The 15505-nt window shown below is 31.4% G+C and overlaps 1 non-coding gene across 1 annotated transcript; it reads left to right on the top strand.

Annotated features, from left to right (window-relative positions):
• The first annotated feature begins 14427 nt into the window (after positions 1-14427).
• Positions 14428-14534, top strand: LOC149526502 (small nucleolar RNA R71). Its single transcript, XR_016351942.1, has one exon. It is a non-coding gene; the product is annotated as a small nucleolar RNA R71 (small nucleolar RNA).
• The last annotated feature ends 971 nt before the right edge of the window (positions 14535-15505 follow it).

The following is a 15505-nucleotide window of genomic DNA, read 5'->3' as shown; positions in this document are numbered from 1 at the left end:
TTAAAAATATATAATATATAAAAAATTTTAAAAATTTTGAAAGTCCATGCAAAGAGACGCTCCGCCCCTGTTGCCATATTCGCACGCCTATAGACACATGCTTGAATACGTACGAATGGGAAGTTTTAGTGTATTGGGATGGACTTGAAGTGAAGGGGTTTGGTGTTTTAATTAGGAGTATGGGAAAAAGGAAGAAGAAAAGAAGCAGCAGGGAGGCGTAAGATGGCAATGAGTGGCATCTGCTTCGGATGGGAACAAGCAAAGATCAAATCCCTAAATAAGATGGGGCAGTGTCGCTATGAATATATACATGCGATATGATTAGGGGCAAAGAATATTTTTGTTCTGCAAGCAATTGGGGGTTCTTTTTAATCATTTTGCCTTTTAATATGTTTCCCTGGATGGGTCAAAGGCCACGTCCTATCATCATTGGGGCATAACTGCTACATGAGATTTCTCATTATGGGCACTGAGGGCCACTCTCGTTAATGGCTAATCATGTCTCCGGAGCCCTTATGACCACTTTTTGCCATTGCCAAAATAAATACTTCTTATTTATTTTATTAGATAAAAAGAATGACACAAAGTTAATTATAATAAAGGGAATATTTCAAAAAAAGTGACCGTGGCTTAGTTACATATTTAGTATCCAAATTAAAATGAAACAGTTGATTTAATACTTGATATAAAAAAAAATTCACAATTAACTTATTAACTCGGTTAGTCAATTTGTGACATGGCCAAATTTAGTCAACAAGCATGTGTCACGTATGTTTTTTCTAAAAAAAAACCACATCATTTTTTTAAAAAAAATTTAATTTTAAGAATAAAATAAATAGAATTTTGAAGAATAAAAAAATAAAAAAAAGTTACCAAAAAATCTGAAAATAGTAGAAAAAAAAAACACTTGATGACTTGAGGAGAGAGAGAGAGACAGAGGGAATTGGGGAGAGACAAGAAAGGGGAGAGGAGGGGTTGACCCACACCAGTTTGTGAAGATTAATGAAAAAGTGATAGAAGAAAATCTTATGTAGTTAAAAACTACGAAATGTATTCAATCATTCTTATTTAAGAATTTTTTTTTTCATATAACTATTTATGCTTCAACTTTTACTAATGCACTTCCCAAAAGATAGACAAAACATATCTCTAATATTTAATTTTCAGTAGAATATCAAATAATATTTACAATGAAAATTTATTAACTTTTTCAATACTAAAAATTCATTACTCAATTGGAAATGATAATGGAAAATCACAATAAAAAATATATAAATCTTATTTCATGACTAGATCCGCTATCCTGACGCTTCTTGTCAAGGATTTTCAACTAAAATCTTTAGTAAACTATTGAAATTAACAACGTTCACCAAGCATTTACGAAGGGAACTATCCCAAGCTCAATTCCTAGGTATAAAACCTCATCAAGTGTCTCCAACACTCGACTTAAATGCACAAGCAGAAGTAATGTGTATCTGATCACACCTTGATATGTATACAACTTTTAACAGCACACCAATTTTCACTCTAATTCTTCCCTTTTATATTAGAATCGTTTGAACTAAATTTGTAGGTTGCAGCAGATTTCAAGCACACGTGACCTGCGGAGCTGTTTGACGTGCATAGGTTAATTGCTTAATGTTCTTCATTAGTCTATTAGATTCATTCCTCTTGTTGATTATCGGTTGACAGGATTCCTTTGGTCGACTCGGGTTGTCCTTTGGAAAATTCTAAATCTTTATCTTACCGCTGGACATGTTCAAATTCAATAGCTCGAGCTTGTGTCCTTTGATAAACTAAGATGAATCTGTAAATTGCTTGATTTTCATTGGATCAATTTCGTTACTCAAGAAGGTCGTAGTTGATCACCTCGTGTTTGGGTTGACTTTTCTTGATGAAACTTACTGACTTAGCCTTTGTCCTCTCCGTTCTTAGATCAAACTTATTTAAGGAATCACTACAAAAATTGTGATATTTACCAACGGAAGGTAAAGGTTGAAAATCCATCGGTAAGTTAAATTACTAATAGAACAATGATGAAAAATTCCATAAGTATTCGTTTAGATATACCTTGGTTGGTAAAGGCCATTTCATTGAGAGTGGGGAAATTCGCTGATAATTCTCTAACGGAACATTCCGTTAGGAATTTTGGTCAATAGAGAGTGAATCTGTCGATATTTTGACTAATTAGTAAGTGCTTAAATTTGTTGGCACATTCTTTATAGATGACTTTTCTATTAGTAGAACGAGTCACAATCCATTGATATTGTTAAAATCCATCAATAATTTCATCAGTATTTTAATGGGGCACACAAAATGTTTTTACGAAAATTGAAATTTATTGTTCCCTATTGTAATTTCAAATGAAAAACACAAATACATTTAAATATTAATACAAAAATTGAAAATATTTATAAAATATATATTATAATTAGAAAAAATTACTAATTGTAATATTTTTTGTACAATCAAAATACAATAACATACAAGCTATCTAAAGCATCTCTCAGTTGTGTCTCCTCAATGTTAGAAGAGATCGACTATTTTGATGAAGACTTAGGTTTGTTTTCGACTTCACGTAATGGAGGATTTGCGTGAGGGTCGAGTCCAAGTTTAAAATGGGGTTATTCATATTGCCCATATTTTTCTCCAATTTCTCATAATCCTTGGATTCTATGTAAGGGCGACAACATTACCAGTTAGGGTTAGACCACAAGTGAACTCGGACATTTGAGCTGCATTGAGTAGTGGTGTAGCCGACACCTTGGTGCCAAACTCATAGACGTGGGTTTGAGTGGTCTTTACCCCTCCAATAGGTCGAGCCATGCTTGCAGATCGAACTTTAATTGAGACAGTGACTCTTGACTGTACTTATGCGATAATATAAAGGCATATGTTTTCTAAAAAAAGAAAAATCATAATTTAAGGTTTAAATAACATAAATTCAAAAGTCAACAATGATTGTTTTTTGAAAACATGATAGATTGTATAATGAAATAGAACACTTATTTTAATAAGTTAACCTAACAGTTTTTCACTCGTTGTTTACAAACTCTCCACCACTTTTCATTTACTTGTGGGTGTGGTTGGACAAATTGTAAAATGTCATCTGAATCCCATAGAGAATTATACCAACTTTTGATAAATACTAGAATTAACGCAACCTAGTCTTATTCAAATAGCCGAATTAAAGTGATTAGTCAAAAGCAAATGAAAACCAAATAATAACTAAATTAAATCTAAAAGCTGATGGGCAAAATTTCACTAAAACAATTCAATTAATAAAAAGCCTAGAATTATAATATCTCTCTATGATTTAATCTAAACAGGGTGAAGTGATAAACATCAAAGTTTAAGCCCTTTCTCTTAAGTTTCAAATGGCTTAAGAATCATGTTAGTTGGATTTTAGAGTGCCATTTATGCTTGAAATACTACAGCATATACGAGAGAAACACCTAGCTGTACTTGTACAATTCATTACCACTTAAGGCTTTTTCATTGGAGAACTTTCAAAAACAAGAGTCTAAATTCCTGATAGCTAAACTTAAGACATTATATCTTAAAATTAAACTAAAGAGCTTGAATTAAATTGACTCAACTTGATTTAAACTAAATTAAGAAAAGTAAATAAAACTAATTAAATCTGAACTTAAAACTCAAGACTTAGCTAGTTTAGTACCTAAAATATGCAAAATAACTCTATGTAATAGAGTTATCAAAACTGCATATATATATATATATATATATATATATATATATATATATATATATATATAACACAACAGCTGATAATCAATATATACCAATGATCACAACACAATGACAACAACAACAAATGGTTTCTCTACATCACAACACATCACAACAAGACAATCTATACAACACAATCACCACACAAACATTTTATATATACCAACACAAAAACCACACAATACATCCCAACAAACACAGCATAATGGGAACATAGTCATAAGAATAACAAGCACATCATATATATACATTATATCCTAGCTATATATGTTCACAACACTATTACATGTTTACTTGCACAAAATCACAACAATTGTATTCATATTCTTGTACATCAATAACAACAACATCCATATCATAACAATTCATATGCAAATATAGTATTTTGAATTAATAACATGTACCATTCTTTTAGCATATATGACAAAAGTTAAGGAACTGCTTATGTGTTTCATTATGGTGCCTTCCTTCTCTATCAAGTGATTCTACTTGGCCTTATCAAATCAATGTTGCCACTCCTTGGTACCCCAAACATTATTAATGAGGGCATCCTATACTTTCAGGTGTAAGACATCCTTTTCATTTTGATGACGTTTGAAACGTTGGCCTCTTTGTTTGCTTTAAGACACTCGTCCCTTAACATATCCTACACGCAGTCCTTGCAAATTTTTCCCCATATCTTCCAGAGTGTTAAAGCATTTGTAAAGGCCCAAGTAATAGACTTCTTAATTAAAATTGTAATATATTAGTGTTGAAACAATTTTTTTTTACTTATCAATAATAATTAAAATTTTTGTTAAAAAAGAAAATGGTACCTTAAGTTTTCGTTACATTTGGTCTTTCACGTCAACCGGAACTACCCTACTTGTAAGCTAGGGACCACTAAAGTGACTCTTGATTATTTTTGTGATAGTTGGGGTCAATATTATCTCTGAAAAGGTAATGTAGCATAATTAGAACACATTAATAAAATTCATACTCATTATTCAAGTAATAGTTGTATTTGTTGTAGAGTCAAAGCTACCTTTTTTCAAGTAGAGTTAAATGGATATGTCGATTCAAATCAGGGAGAGTGGGTAAGCTTACATTGAGCCCTCAACCCTAAATCTATGGGGTCGAACAAGAGCCATCTTCACCTCCATCGGTAACAGTAGATAATGTTAAAGAGGTTAGAGGTGGCACTGTTGTTGGTGAAATGACAAGAGTTGATAGAGGTGGCATCGCTAATGGGGGAGGGGAGGGATTAGAGTACTTGCTAGTGTAGTCAATGGTGTTACTAGATGATTGGATGTTGACGTCGAGAAAGGTCGTGATGGATGTTACTTCGATGAATCATCTGTGGCACTCTACTGCACTTGGTTTATGAATTGTCTATATACAAAAAAAAAACAATTCATTAATTAACAATGAAATGATAATTAAGGAAATATTTAAACATGATATATAATGCATAACCATTAAAGAACCATAAAACATAATGCATACCCATCAAAAAATTTAAATGTCAGAACTTTACAGTATTTAAGTAATAAAAAATCATCATCAATTATCATCTAAAAATGTGAACTCATTTTTTGTGTTTTCATGTTCACATCATCGAGTTCATTTTCATCGTCTTTGTATTCATCTTCCTCTATTTCTTCATCTTTTCTTTCAACTACTTCCTATTTTTCGTAATCGATATCATTATGTTTGTCTTCAACAAATGTATTAATCTCTTCACATTCACCATTTACAAGAATTTTATTATTGCCAAGGTCACTTGAAAGAGAATCAAATCTTGTATTGAGCGCTAATTCATATTCTTGATAGAGCCTTTAATTTTTCCATCACCTTGATCACTATTCGGAATGTCAAATTGACTTTTAGCTTTTGTTCTGTGTACTACCCACCAATTACATTGATCTCTTTTGTTTGATGGATATGTATTATAGTAAACTCGAGTAGCTTGTTCAACTAAAACAAATAGTTCATTACTAGCAAGAATTGAGTTGTGTCTAATTTTAACCAACACATGAATAGGATCAACTTTAACACCTTTTTCAATGTCAAACCAATGATATTTGAAAAAAACAACTTGGTTTTTAACACCAATGTATTCCAACTCAATAATATCTATCATAGCCCGTAAAAGTCATAATCATAATTTTTGTAGCAATTTCCTTTGATGTAGATGCCACTATTCAGTATCTTACGATTCGCTCCATTGTCTAATATACAGAAATCGTATCCATTCACATGGTAACCTTTGTAGCACCTCGCCATATGCTCAGGACTATAAGACATCTCAATGATACAAGAATCAAGTTGATTCGCATGTTTCACGATCTGCTAGCATGCCATATAATTATTAGAAGTGTTAATTTAACACAATTTCAAATAGGTTTAATAAAAACAATAACTTACATATTGTTTAAATCAATTTCAAAATGTTTCGTCACATACTTTTTGCAATTCTTTTTCCAAAATATCATATTGTTTTCTTTTCATCATTTCACTAAACATCTTATAAGAATAAGTTAGCTGCAAATGATATGTAATTTTTACGTAGAATTTAAAATTAAACTTACTTAATGTATGGTAATATTTCTTCACAATTCATTAATACATATAGTTCCACAATGTAGAACTTATCCTCCCCCCAAAATCTACATTTCTCTTATTGACCTAAAGGTTGGCTAGGATGGGTGAAAACAATAAAATGATTGAGTGCATCTAGGTCTTTGCCATAATCATTTTGTGGCACCTAGTTCCTTTTTCTTGGCATAATAGGTTCAAAATATATCAAGCAAAATAAAGATATTTCCTCGATCATTTATGCTTCGCAAATGGATTTTTCAACAAATGCTTGATTTTTCACTTTTTTGTAAGATGATGTAAATACCTAAAGATCAAAATAGTATTAATTATAATTGAAATGACAAATATATTTTCAGACAAAAATCTTTTCGTAAATGAGTTGGTAACTAGAGGTTGATACCAATTAAAAAATCTGATGACATGTTCATTAGTATATTTCATCACCAATCTCTATCGATGGAGTACGTTGGTTGGTATTCTTCGCACCTCTACCATTTTGTTCGCACCAATAATGTACCAACCAACTACTGATGGAATACTTTTCGTTAGCAAAATTCCATCAATATTCCATAGGAACTGCACACTTCAATATTTGGTCAGCATTCCATCAGTATCCTTAAATGGAATTTGACTGATGGACTCAATTCCTTTGGTAAAACCCTATTTTTTGTTGTGTATATTGTAAGATGATATTACCTAACACTTAAGCATACATGTTAGGCTAATAGAGGTTTGTTAACATAAAAAAAATGGAGTCAATAATCTCTCTTTTTGTTTATAATGACAAAGATTTCAATTAAGAGTGTAATGTCTAACATTCAAATAAAAAAACATTCGATTGTGTGTATGCATTTTTGTATTAGTCTTCGGTCCATACAATTACTATACAATTACTGTTTTGAATATATGGAGCTTAACTTAAATGAGTTAAAAATTACCATCCCATTTCTTAAAGGGATCATGATCGGTGCATGGACCTACGTGGGTATGACCCACTAGGCCCAAGCAAGCCTAATTAATAATGCATGGGTTAGTCATCCATCGCATTCATACATTAATTCTACAACATTTATGAACATGCATTTTATTCATCAAGGCCACCACAATACAAAACTTCTCAACATAAAGTGTGGTCTCTATCACATTTCATATAAATATTCATATGTTTAAAACAATTGTCGTTCGACATGCATCCCATGCCTATATTGCTATGGATCATCCATCATGGTCTTATTATTCTCATACACCAGTATTCGGGGCTCAACACAATGTGCGGTAACATAAACAAGTATATCAACATTATTCACATAATCAAGTTCCTTATCAATATAACAGTTCAAGGACTAAACTTGACACATTGTGGAGCGTATGATACTGAAAGGTTGGAAACAATGCTTTTGATAATTTTATTTTATAGAATTATTTTATTTCAATTTTGTTATTAAATATTAGCTAAGTCCTTAATTTTCAATTATAATTTAGTTATTTTTAATTATTTTTATAATTATTTTATTTGTAAGTGAGTTATTTTAATTTTATGCTTATTTCCTTTAATTTAAATATTATTTATTAATTTTTATATTTTTATAGGAATTAAGGGAATTGGGTTTAATTTTGGAAACTAAGGTGTTGAAAGACTTGAAAATCTGTTGGCATAAGCTTTAGTGTTTTGGCCAAAACTTGCGTTATAGAACTTCAAATGATGCGATTCTTTAACCATTGGAAAGCTAAGAGACAAAGCTACAACTTTCATAAGATCACTTTGCCAATTTTACATTGATGATAGAGAAAATTTCATCAAAATATGACTAGGTGTATTGTTGTGGGAATGGCAATTTTAAGGTTGACAATTGATGTTTAGGCCTCTCATTACACTTTTAAACCCAATTAGAATTAGTAGGTTAACTTAGAGACTTGTAGGTTAAGATTGTTAGTATAAATAGGATATTTGAAGAGAAATTAGGTTAGACAACTTTTGGAGATTCAAGAGGCTGAAAGTTAAGGCAGAAACTTGGGAAACAAGCTGCAATCAATCATTTTGTTTTCTTCCTTAGCTTTTATTTTTCTTGTTACTCTCAATGGTTGAAATTTATATAATGTTATTTGTTTTTGTAATTATGGATAGCTAATTTTCTTTTTCTAGGATTGCAATTGAACTCATATGTAAACTAAATTTTTAATCTTTTTCTTGCTTATCTTTAATGGAATTGAATTATTTATTCCAATTTGTTCTTAATGCTTTTTAACTGATTGGCCAGCAATTAAATTGATTTAGGAACTTAAATAAACTTGGGAAAAGAAGTTTATTGTAGACTAAAATTGAGATAGCATATAATCATATTAATTGATTTGTGTATAGGATAGGGATATGCCTATATGCCATATGTAGTCAGAATTAGAGCGTAAACTTAATGAGTTTATTAGCACTTGAAGTCTACCGAAATGTAGAGATGTGCAACTTTAACCAACACATCCTCTATAATCCCAATAGGGTGTCGAATTGTTTTATTTGCTAATTTCAAAGAAATAGTAGTACATTGTATCTCATTAAATCCAAGTTTCTTGGTAATAGACATAGGCATTATTTAAACACTAGTACCCAAATCACACAAATCTTAGAAAATTTTAAAACTAGTAATAATGCAAGAAACTAAAAAACTCCCTGGGTCCTTAAGTTTTGGTGGAAGCTATTAGCTTTAAAATTATTATTGTTTTGATTATGAAAAAATGATAAAATTTACTTGAACATTATTTGAGTAATCTTTAACAAGTTCTTGAAATGATTTAACTCCCATACATTTGTTCTTATATAGCTATAAGCTTGACTTTTGAAGTTATTGAACTATATCTATAAGTTTGTATGACTTAGGTGTATGAGTGCTTATGATTTCCATTCATTAAAATTTGATTTAAATACTAAAGGGCAATCTAGATGCACTCATTAAGGGGTAGTTTTGAATATCTTTTTTAATGATGACAAAAAAATAGAGAAAGAAGACTAAGTTAAATAGAGTTTGTTAGGTCTTCATGTTTAATTTATGTGTGTGATGCTTAGTTATAGTTTTGTTGAATGTTATGTGTTAGTTATTATGGATATTCAATATATCTTTTTGCTTAACTACTATGGATATTGTATATCTTATTTAGCTACTGTGGATGATATAAATATTTTATTACAAATCTTTAAAGAAAATTAGATGCATTAACTAAGGGGGAGCAATTCATTATGCATAAATATTTAAAGCATTCATATTGAATATAGACATTGCATTCTTGATTTAGGAGTATTTTGTCATCACCAAAAATAAAGAGAGAGAATGTTGACTCTATGTGTTTTTAATGATAACAAAATATTCCCATTCATTGGTGTCTAATTATATTATTTAAAAGTGTAGGAGAAAGCTTAAATGCATTAATATATGAGGTATTTCAAAGCAAGTCAAGATGCTTATTCAATTGCAAGATGTGTTAATTGGTTAAACAAGTAAAGAAGAAAAAGCTTTAATGAAGACAGATTAGTTTGAACTAATTAACATGGGTCCTTAATTAATTAAAGCAATTTTAGGCACTACAGTAAGGACAGACAAAAAGGTGTTAATTGGTTAACATAAGATTTAATCAGTTAAGTAGGTGCTAAATGCAAAACAAAAGCCTTTTAATAAGTTAAAAGGAAGGAGTTAAGTGGTTAAAGGTCAAAGTTAAAGTGTTAAGAAGCGTAAAAATTCAAATTCAAAATATTGATGATTGTCTAAGGCACTAAACCAAAAGATTTAAAGCCGAAGACTTCTTAATTGGTTGGAGTCCATTTTTATCAGTTAAAGATGAATAGAGAAAAGCTTCAATCAGTTAAAGGGAGCATTAATCGGTTGTAAAGAGACTAGCCAAAAACAATGCTTGAAGGTGCTTGAAAATAGAAAGTTATTAGTTAGTTAAAGCTGTTGTTAATTGGTTAACATAGAAAAGCAATGTGCAAGTTAGAGAAGACTTAATTGGTTAAAGTTTGCCTTTAACTGGTTAATAAAGCATTATTTGCACATTTGACTGTTAATCACCTCTTTACTGGGAATGAATTTTCGTATCATTCCAAAAGTGCTATTCACCCCCTTTTAGCATGCTCTTTGGGACCAATAGAAGCTTGTTCTAGATTATAACACTACACTCTTCCGTAAGTGCAACTGCCTCATACTCACTAAATCTTTTTTTTGTCAATATATCTTCCAAAAACTTAACATATGAAGGCATCTGTTCCAAAGCTTCAGTAAAAAAGACGTTGATGTGGAGCTTCTTGAAAACCTCAAGAAATTTCAAAAATTGAGTGTCCAACTTTTGCTTTCGGAAGGATTAAGGAAATGAAGGAGGAGGTGTTGCTTGTGCATCCTTGACCTGTTCTTGCTTTTCTGACTTTCTAACTTCTGATTCATTCTCGACTGGCCTTTCTTGTGGCTTTTCTAGTTTACTACCACCGCTAACCTATTTTCCACTCGAAGGATTACTACCATACAACGTTCCTTGCCTTCCCTCTTAGGATTAGGTTTAGTATTACTTGGAAAGGTCCCTGGAGGATTATTGTTAACAGCATTGGCTAATTGCCCCATGTAAGTCTCAAGATTTTTCAACAAAGCTACTTGACTATGAATAATGGCATCTATCTTAGGCATATATTGCATGATCAACTCCTTTATAAACGGATTCTTTTCTAGCACCGAAGGTCTAGGTTGCTGTGAAAAACTTAGAGGAAAATTTAGTCTTGGAGCTTATGAAGAACTCTAATTGTTGCTCTAAGAGAAGTTAGGTTAATTCTTTCACTTTGGATTATAAGTGTTTGAATATGGGTTGTTTTTTATGCCTATTCCCCATAAACTGAACAGACTCTGTATTTATAGGACAATGATCATTAGAGTGACCATCACCAAAATAGTTATAAGTAATAAAGAGACTTTGAACTGAATGATCTCCAAAAGAATCAACTTTCTTAGTGAGAGTAGCTACCTGATTAATCAAAGCATTTATGGTGTCTAGCTTGTAAACACCAGCTAACCTCCTTGGTAAGGCCCCCTCAAAATGCCACTAATATTTGTTTGATGCCATCTCTTCCAACAAACATCATTAATCGACTTTTCCATAAGAGCACCACTAGCTATGACATCAATGGTAGTCCAAATTGGATTCAACAACCCATTATAAAATCTCTGCACTTGAAGCTACTTGGGTAGACCATAATGTGGGCATCTCCAAAGCAAGGCCTTATACCTCTCCTATGTTTCATACAAAAGCTCAAAATCCAACTAAGTGAAAGAAGTAATATTGTTCCTCATCTTTGATGTCATGGCAAGGGGGAAAAACTTGGCTAGAAACTTCTGTGTAAAGTGGTCAGAAGTAGTGATGAAGCTAGTTGGGAGAGAATTCAACCAAACTTTGGCCTTATCCCACAATGAAAATGAAAACAACCTCAATCGAATGACGTCGTCAGTAACTCTATTTTATTTTAAGGTTTCACAAATCTGCAAGAAATTTGAACTGCGGGCACTAGGATCATCATTTGGGAGACCTTCAATTTGAACAAACATTTGGATCATTTGAATGATGGCCAACTTAATCTCGAAATTGTTGGCTTGAATTACCATCCTCCGAATGCTTGAATGGAGTTCTTGAACCAAAGGAACCGCATAATCTCTCAAAGATTGATTATTCACTGCTACATGATTTTGTACTTGTTGTTCTCTTGGATTTTAGCCATTATTTCAAATTGCTTGGAGTGTTGAGAGTTTTGTCTAAGTAATCTCTAAAAAGTCTTCTTGATTTTCAAATCGCACGGCACAAGTTTTAGACTCCTTACTCTTCTCATGCAATGACTTTAAGTACCCAAAAATAAAAAAAAATTAAAACTCAACAAAAACTAGCTTGAATTGGTATTAATATAAGTAATAGAATATTAAAACAAGATCCCTGGCAATGATGCCAAAAACTTGTTGCTTGATAAATTACCAATATATTTGCTTTAGAGATTTTCACAATTAAGCAAGGAATTCACAGAAGTTCGCATGGTCTTCAACAAGTAATACAATGATAAGAAGCGTTGTTGATCTCACAAGGAGTTGATTCAAAATCTATACTAAGTCCTAAAATTCAAACAAGGTAATTTTATCCAAGTACCAAAAATTCTAGAAATGAAAAATAGTTTTAAATGACTAATCCAAACTAGCAATTACAAATCAAAATTACTGTAAAAGCAGTGGTGTAAAAGCTTAGGATCATGGATTCAATTAGTATTTTATTTAGATGCATGACTGGCTAATTACTCACTTCAATGAAAAATTGATGCTAGTCTAGAATCCTCAAGCATGTATGACTCTCCGTCATGTTATCGTACAATGGCCTAACTTAATTAAATTTCTATATGTCTGTAGCAATTTAACTAAGCCAAATTCCAAGGCTAAGGTTCCAACAATTGACTATATGTGAAAAATAGGTGTATATCTACCCTACTTGCAAATCACCCACTTAATTCTCAAGTGTAATGAACATATATTACCTAAATCAATGTCTATTTAGACTAACTTTTTCAAGTATCATCTAAAAACCAAAACTCATTTCATTGGTGATCAAGCAATAAAATGGAAAATAAATTTAGATTTGAATAAACATAAATGATTCCATAAAAAGTATGTAATAGCCAAGCACAAAATCCGAACTACATACTAATATTAACCATAACCCTTGAAATAGAAATCTAGCTTAGCATATCCATAATAAAACTCAACTTCTCAGAAAAATAAAGCATTTTTACAAAAAATGATAGAGAGAAAAATCAAATCTAGTGAGAGAAAAGTATTTGGTGTAGCTTTTTGAAGGTCAATCTTCAAAGAGATCCCCTTTTTTCTTTTCTTTTTCACAGTCATTTTTTCCAAAATGAGGTATAATCTAGCTTCCTTTTTTGAAAGTAACAAGCCCCTTTTTATACCCCCAATAATAACCTCATGATCTAAAAATCGAAAGGAGAAAAAATTTTTTATGTAAGTGTTAGTGCCACGGCATTGATCCCTTCTAGTTGTGCTAGGGTATGGGTTGAACAAACCTAGCACTGCACCGTCGGAGGCTGTAGCGCTACCCTTCGTTGCCTAGCTTTTGTGCATTCTACAACAGTCCTACAGAATTCGGTGCAATTTTGACCATAATCCAATCAGAAGAAGGTGAAGTGCTAAAAATCAAAGTTATAGCCTTTCCTTTTAACTTTCTAGTGGTCTAAAATCTCAGTGATCTAACTTTGGTAGCTCAAGTTACACTCAAATTACTACAACATGGTCAGAAATCTCCTTAAGCATCTTTGCATAGTTATTTCCCATTTAAACCCCACATGCTTACACACCTTTAATAACAAATGACTAAATCAATAAAGGATAAAAATAGGACTTTTATACTACAAATAACCTAAAAGAAATCAATGAAAAATACTCAAACATGCATTAAACTAATTAATAAAAAGATGTAAAAACTACATTAAAATGACTAAAACATAAAAGGACTTCACTCTTTTTATGTTTAATCAAAGTGCAAGATAACTCTATAAAATAAAGTTATCAATGAGCTTAAGGTTGTGGTGAAAATCCTAGAGAAAAATTTAGCTTAAGAGCTGATGAAGATGCTTGGTTGTTGTTCCAAGACAAATTAGGATGATTTTTCCACCCTAGATTTTATGTGTTGGAATAAAGATTATTTTGTGGTTGCCTATTTCCAACATAATGGGCTGTTGTAGTGTAAATAGGACAGTGGCCATTAGAATGTCTTTCCCAACATAAATCACAAGTCACAAATGGGCTTTGGATTGTATTAACACTCAAATTGTCAATTTTCTTGGTAAGAGAAGCTAGTTGCGCAGTCAAAGCATTAATTGCATCAAGTTGATGGATATCAACAATTTTTCTTGCCCCTAATCTTTCAGATGGCCATTGTTAATTATTTGAAGCCATCTTCTCTAGCAAATTATAGGCTATATCAATGGATTTACTCATAAGTGCACCTTTAGTTGCAGCATCAATTGTGGTTCTAATTGGTCCCAGCAAACCATTATAAAAAGTGTAAACTTGCAGCCATTTAGGTAACTCATGGTGTGGACATCTCCTTAGAAAATACTTATACCTCTCCCAAGCCTCATACAATGTTTCGAAATCAAGTTGAACAAAAGAGGTGATATCATTACGCATATTTGCTATTTTAGCAGCTGGAAAATTTTTTTTCAAGAATTACTAAATCATCCCAAGTACTAATAGACTTAGCTAGAAAAGAATTTAACTAACTATTTGCCTTATGTATCAGTGAAGATGGGAAAAGCCTCAATCTTATGGCATCATCAATTACACCATTATTTCTGAAAGTATCATAAATCTAAAGGAAATTCACAATATCTACATTAGGATCATTATTCAGCAGTCCCCTAAATTGAACAAAAGTTTGACTTATCTAAATGATTGTTGGTTTGATTTCAAAATTGTTGGCTTGGATGGTAGGTCTATGGATGCTAGAATGAAGGCCTTGAATGAGAGATAAAGCATAATCTCACAAGGACATATTTTCTTCCTGATTAGCCATTGTATTAAATTGGGTAGAAGCTTGCAAATTTTACCTTTTGAGTTTTCAAAAAGTTGTTTCAATTTTCGATCAAAAGGAACAACTTCCAAATTTCTACCTTTTTGAATACAATGACAAAAATTAAGGATGCTTGGTATCAATATTAACCAAAAAATAAAAAATAAAAATCGATTCCTTGACAATGGCATTAAAAACTTGTTCTTGATTTTCTCATGCAAGTGCATGTATCGCAAATAAGTAATATAATAGAAAGTAAAGTATCGTTCCCATAGAGAATTGTTTTAATTCCTATTGCAAAGTACTAAAATTAACACACATTAATTTTATCCAAACAAATGAATCTAAGGATCCAAAAATCTAAAGAAACTAAAATAAAAAAAAAGGAATCATAAATTTAATGAAATAAAATCAATCAAACAAAAGCTTAGAACCATAATATCCCCTCAATGTTTCATTCAAATTTCTTTTACTCTTTCTTTACTTACTACATAAGTCTGAGTTATTAACCTAGAGTTTTAAATCATTTATAAGTCCCTTATGATGTTTTTATAAAAATACCTTACTTAACCAATTTACTATATTCCTATGC

The sequence above is a fragment of the Theobroma umbraticum genome, unplaced genomic scaffold (genome assembly GCF_002168275.2).
Source record: "Theobroma umbraticum cultivar Fairchild unplaced genomic scaffold, ASM216827v3 scaffold_89.0, whole genome shotgun sequence".
In the NCBI taxonomy this organism is placed as follows: Eukaryota; Viridiplantae; Streptophyta; class Magnoliopsida; order Malvales; family Malvaceae; genus Theobroma; species Theobroma umbraticum.
This window is presented reverse-complemented; position numbering and strand designations above follow the sequence as displayed.